At 45.7% G+C, this 5,599-nt stretch overlaps 1 long non-coding RNA gene across 1 annotated transcript in view; it reads left to right on the top strand.

Annotated features, from left to right (window-relative positions):
* The window catches only part of LOC107183031, a 3,363-nt gene extending 2,040 nt beyond the window's left edge, over positions 1-1,323 (top strand). Inside the window, exon 2 of the long non-coding RNA XR_001513810.1 lies at positions 532-1,323. This is a non-coding gene — a long non-coding RNA (uncharacterized LOC107183031). The remainder of the gene's footprint in view (positions 1-531) is intronic.
* Positions 1,324-5,599: the final 4,276 nt, after the last annotated feature.

The following is a 5,599-nucleotide window of genomic DNA, read 5'->3' on the forward strand; positions in this document are numbered from 1 at the left end:
CTGAGCCAGGGCAGAGACCTCGCTGGTCCTCTGCAAAGCATCCTCGGGCCAACAGCACTCCACACATTTTTCCGAGACGTTGGATCATCTGCAATTTGCCCCACGACTCCCACACATTTGCCTCTTAGTGTCCCAAAGCTCTCGCTGCTGCAACGTTCCCATAGGAATGTGGACGCCTGCCAAGCGACCTCATGAACATTCCATTCATCTCCTTGGCTGGGAGGCAGCAAGGAAGCCAAATGGGCTGGTTGTTTAACTGTTTGGGTCCCAAATTCACCCTGAAATGAATGGTCAAGCTTGTTGAACTTCTCCAACAATCATGCAGAAAAACAGAAGATAAAACCAAAGAGAAGTATTCATTTATTCATATGATCCCATCCGAAAAACAGCTATTTTTAAAGGTAGCCAAATGAAAACCACATTCTCTGATTTTCCTTATTGTGAAATCACCCTCCACCAGAAAGGCAATTTGAAGTAATGAGACTTTGTGAGGTGTGACTAAAAACAATGTGACTAATTTTTTTTTTTAAGCAAACGCAGCAGAATACAGCCTCCAAATGAAGGTTGTTGTCTTCCAAGTAATTCCAAGACGCTCAAACGTGTAAAAATCCTTTTAGGGAATTACTGGCCAAGTCTTGCTCTCACTGTTTTGCTTTCTGTTGATCATTCATTCAGCATGTATTAGACACCTCCCGGGTGCCAAGCACTCTGCCAGGCCCAGGGTATAGAGTGAGGAGAGAGAAGCAATCTCATTGCATGTTTGATGAAGGAGCCCCCCGCCCCCGGGGCCGGTGGAAAAAGTTAGCCCAACCTAAGTTTGAATCCCAGTTTAGCCTGTGCGGGTTGTGTAACCTCAGGCAACTTTCCTAAACCCTTTGAGTCACAATGTCCTCATGTCTAAAATGAAGATGGTAAAACTGACTTCATAGGATTGCTTTGAGGAGAAAAGCAGATAAAATGTGTAGTAACTAGCCATGGCAGAGACCGATACAGAGCCGTTGCTCAGCCAATGAGTGTTCCTGTGATTATAATTGTTTGATTTACATAGCTAGTTCAACCATCTCTTTTGGGGGATTAGACTCTGAATGCACTTTTGGAAAAAATCAAACGTTTTATTATGTGTATGTGAGTAATACAAGGTACAAAATTCAAAGTGTACAAACATTAGGCGATGGAAATGAAAACTTCTTTCTTCCCTTGCTCCTCTGCTGCTCATTTTCCTCCCCGGAGATAACTGGTATAACCAGGATCTTGTATATTTACAGATTTAATTATATTTCTTGGAGATAGGTTCATAACAATACATTGGTTCCTGCTGCATCACTTTCATTTTTGAATGATTACATGGCGTTCTATTGACTGGATGTATCATAATTGATTTAGCCAGTCTCCTATTGGTTAGCATTTGTTTCTAATCTTTGGCCATAACAACAATGCAGCAAATACCCTCCTTGTGCTCAGCTTTCACTAAGGATAATTAAAACACAGGCAGCTCCAGGCAACATCATTGGAACAAGGTGACTGGTTGGAAGCAGAGAATGATGACCCGATTCTGGATTGTTTTCTCAAACTACATCTCAGTATTCTATTCCTGGAATATTCATACTATTCCTCAAATGCTACCTACTAGAAAAGTGCAGTGTCTGCATAATAATATTACAAGAACTGCCCAGCTGGCATGGCTCAGTGGTTGAGTAAATATGAACCAGTGGATCACGGTTTGACTCCCGGTCGGGCATGTGTCCAGGTTGCAGGCTTGATCCCTAGTAGGGGGTGTGTGGGAGGCAGCCATTCAATGATTCTCTCTCATCATTGATGTTTCTCTCTCTCTATCTCTCTCTCTCTCTCTCTCTCTCTCTCTCTCCCTCTCCCTCCCTGCCTCCCTCTCTGAAATCAATGAAAATATATTTAAAAAAATAATATTACAAGAATGGTAGCATTCACCTGAAACCTATATAATCTTATTAACCAATGTCACCCCGGTAAATTCAATAAAGAAAAAGAATGGTGGCATTCTAGTTCAGACATGACTGCCATACAACAACCCTTCCAAGATCTATAATAAATGGACACATTTTCCTGTGGTTGGCACCAAAGAGTCAAGGATGCAGCGATTCCAGACAGCCCCTCTAGAAGCAGCTGTTAAGAAGATTTGCACTCCAATTTGCTGCCTCAGCTTGAAACAGTGAAATGTATTAAAATATGCCACATCGGTTAACATGGGTTCAATTAGATGAAGCCTGCCAATTTGGAAGGAGGACAAGTGTTCCTTGGTGGCCATCTTTGCGGATGCCCAGGCCTGCTCCGGCTGTGTGTGGAGTTGAGTCAGAGAGAGCCTGTACGTGAGGTTCTGGCACAGTCCAAGCACAACTGAAACCTGGGGATTAGCCTTCCTGGATGAGTCCTTATTTCTGAATCACGAGAAAGGCCCACGTGAACAGGCGGCAGGGGAATGGAAGTCTTTCTAAGAAGTCTCCTCCGTCAGACGTGCACACGGATCCTTAAACGAGCTCCATGCAAATGAAAACCGGTCCCAAGGACATCTTGAGCCAAAGAAAATTCTTGGTTGGGGTTGAAAAAATGTCAGATAAATAGTTTCTCCTTGCTTCTCAGCGGGCTCCGGCTATCGCTGCGATCCAGATCTGGCCTTCGAGCAGTTCTGGCAGGTTTATCTTGGACCAGCTGCTGTGATGAAATCGCAGTAATTCCAGGTTTCCCTCAAATCTAGACTGAGCCAAAGGCAATCTGGGCTTCGAGCATCCGGCTGACTTCACTGCCTCTCTCCAGTCCTTCCTCAGCTTTCAAGCTTCTGATTTTTTCTTTTTTAACTGAGACAGGGGTGGTGGAAGAAGCCCTTCCAGTGCAGCCCAGAAATGTGGAAAATGTTTATTCCAGGTTAATCCAGGAAACCTCTGTGGAGCACCAGTGAGGGTTTAGGCAGGCCACCTGGTGTGACACTGACTGACATGGATTGTGTATCCTACAATATGCCAGGCTGTCCTTCAGGCTTCCTACACAAAAGATCTCATTTAATCCACCAACAGCCCTATGAAGCAGAAACTGTTATTCCTGTTTTCCAAAAGAGCATGGTGGGTCTCAGAAAGGTTGAGTCCCTTCCTTGACCCCCAGCTGGTGTTTGAACCTGGCCCTAGCCTGAGTCTCGGGCCTCTGCTTGTTCTCGCTGTGCTTCTGCCCTGGCCATCAGCAAGAACGCCTTAGATAGAGTCCTGGAAGAGAGACTGTGATAAGAAAAACTGAGGTGAACAAAAGGGAGGAAACTAAGACCCGGATGAGAGACGGGAGAGGCGGGTGAGTAGAATCTACTCACCCTGAGCCCAACCTCTGAAGCCCTTTCGGGCCCTGGGAACCCAGTGGGAGGTTGTAGATGAAAGGGGGGATCTATGGAAGGTAACCTCACAGAGTGACCTGGTCATAAATTCCCAACTGAGCAGGTCATAGTCGGTAGTCACACCCCACGCATATATGTTTTGAGAAAAGGCTTCTCTTTGCCTTTAGCAAGCTCTGTCCATTGTTTCTGTGCATCTGGGTTAACACACCTTTGTCATGCCCCTGTTCAGTCCCCTCCTTCTAAAGCATGACCACTCTCAAGAGAGCATATAATCTTGTCAGCTATCCTGTATTTGAACCCTACCTTGCTTTCTCCCACCCTCATAGAATCTTCTTTAAGGTCCCTCCTTAATTCCAAATGCATAAAAGAAACAGCACATTTCTATTCTCTGGAGCATTTTAAGTCTTTCTTCCCAGCAATTGTCGTCAGTTTTGACTCAAATAAACTCATAAAAATTCTGCAGGTTTGGATGTTTATGTCCACAAAGTTGTTGACCAGATGTCGCCAGAAAGTGCTGATTTGGGAACGTCCAGCAACTAGCACAGAGACTGAGGTCCTCTGGGAAGGTGCTTGTCACTCTGTGCTCCGAAGGGAGACGAGAAGGCTTCTTGAGAGCCTTTGATGTAGGAGTAGCACGTGCTCGAGGGGTTCAGTTCCAGACATGGTGACCCAGAGCTCTGCGAAGCCTGCAGTGGGACTCATTGGGGCTCCTGTAGGGATTTTATTGAATTTCTTAACATGCCTTTAAAACAGACTTCCTGGCCCTGCCTGTTTTTGAGTGTCAACCTTTCAAAAGGTTCAATTCTCGGTCAGGGCCCATGCCCAGGTTGCAGGCTCAATCCCCAGTAGGGGGCGTACAGGAGGTAGTCGATCAGTGTTTCTCTTTCATCATCAATGTCTTTATCTCTCTATCCCTCTCCCTTCCTCTCTCTCTAAAATCAGTAAGAACAAAACAGGCTTCCTGGGCTAGATGGGTGGCTTGCTGCCTGTCCCTTGGATTCCAGGCTCCCAAGAGGCTGGCAGCAGGTCTGTTGTAGGACACCAAGCAACCTCAGCCAGGGGAGGAGGATGGACCTGAGCAGAGTGCACCGCAGCAGCAGCCACAGCTTGTACTGGTGCAGGAGCAGAATTCTCGTGGAGCCAGTGGGATCCTGAACCATACGATGGATCGAGAAAGACATGTCTCTCATTTTCACCTGGGGCATGTTCTTGGGATCATCCTGAGGCAGCTCCAGAAGGCTGGGAGCTACCAGAAGGCTGGTGGTAAAAAGGCCTGACGTTCAGAATGGAGGAACTGCTGGATTCCAGAAAGGACTCACCCGGGACTCTGACCCGAGGAAAATGTATCTAAAAATGAAGAGAAAAGGAGTGTTTTGCTTCCCTGATTGTGCGTTCTCCCCACCCCCACCCCCCACCGGCATATCTCCAGCTGAGGAGGGGAGACATTTCAGTCTTTGTATTATTTTGTTGAAAACTTCGTGTGAGGCATCAAAGGCCAGAAGAGAACAATGAAACTGCTCAACTTTGTATCTCTTGGGCAGGCAAGGGCAGCCCCCACTAAGTAGAGCGAAAAAGATAAGGAGAGAGGAACAAAAATTAATCTTATGACAATAACTTTTGAGACCTACACATCCACATACTAGCTTAACGTTATATGTTTTGTGTTTAATTGGTAACTAGCATATTCAGTAGGGTGAGAGGCACAGAGAAGAAGATTGAGAGAAGGTGGGCTGAGTTTGGGTCTGACACCCATGAGGCATGAGACTCTGGGCAGGTTACTTCTCGCCCATCAGTGTCACTTTCTTGTCTGCCAAATGGGATACAAAAAACAAAACACACAACAAAACTGAATCTTGACATGAACATTATATACACCCAAATGCCTAGCACATCATGTGTGCTAAGTAATAGCAGCAACAATAAAGTATAATAATAATAACCAAAGGTACCAGATTGTAAGCCCTTCTCTGTACCCCCGGCACCCTACAAACTTCTTGGCACATAGTAGGCAACCCCTAAACATTGGTTGCATTACACTGAGGTGGTTTGTTTGGTACCAGCTATAATGGAACGCATTGTTCTAGATACTCTTGGGATTATAAAAGAGAGTGAGATGCTGGGTCAAGTCCAATAGGTGAGGAGTCCAGTCATTTAGTTCTCAGTCTCCATGTTTTTTTTCACCTGTAAGTCAGAGAAAATAGTGTCCGTCGGGAACAGAGAGAGATAGCAGGTCAGCTCCCCCCAGACATT

The sequence above is a fragment of the Myotis davidii genome, unplaced genomic scaffold, assembly GCF_000327345.1.
Source record: "Myotis davidii unplaced genomic scaffold, ASM32734v1 scaffold118, whole genome shotgun sequence".
In the NCBI taxonomy this organism is placed as follows: domain Eukaryota; kingdom Metazoa; phylum Chordata; class Mammalia; order Chiroptera; family Vespertilionidae; genus Myotis; species Myotis davidii.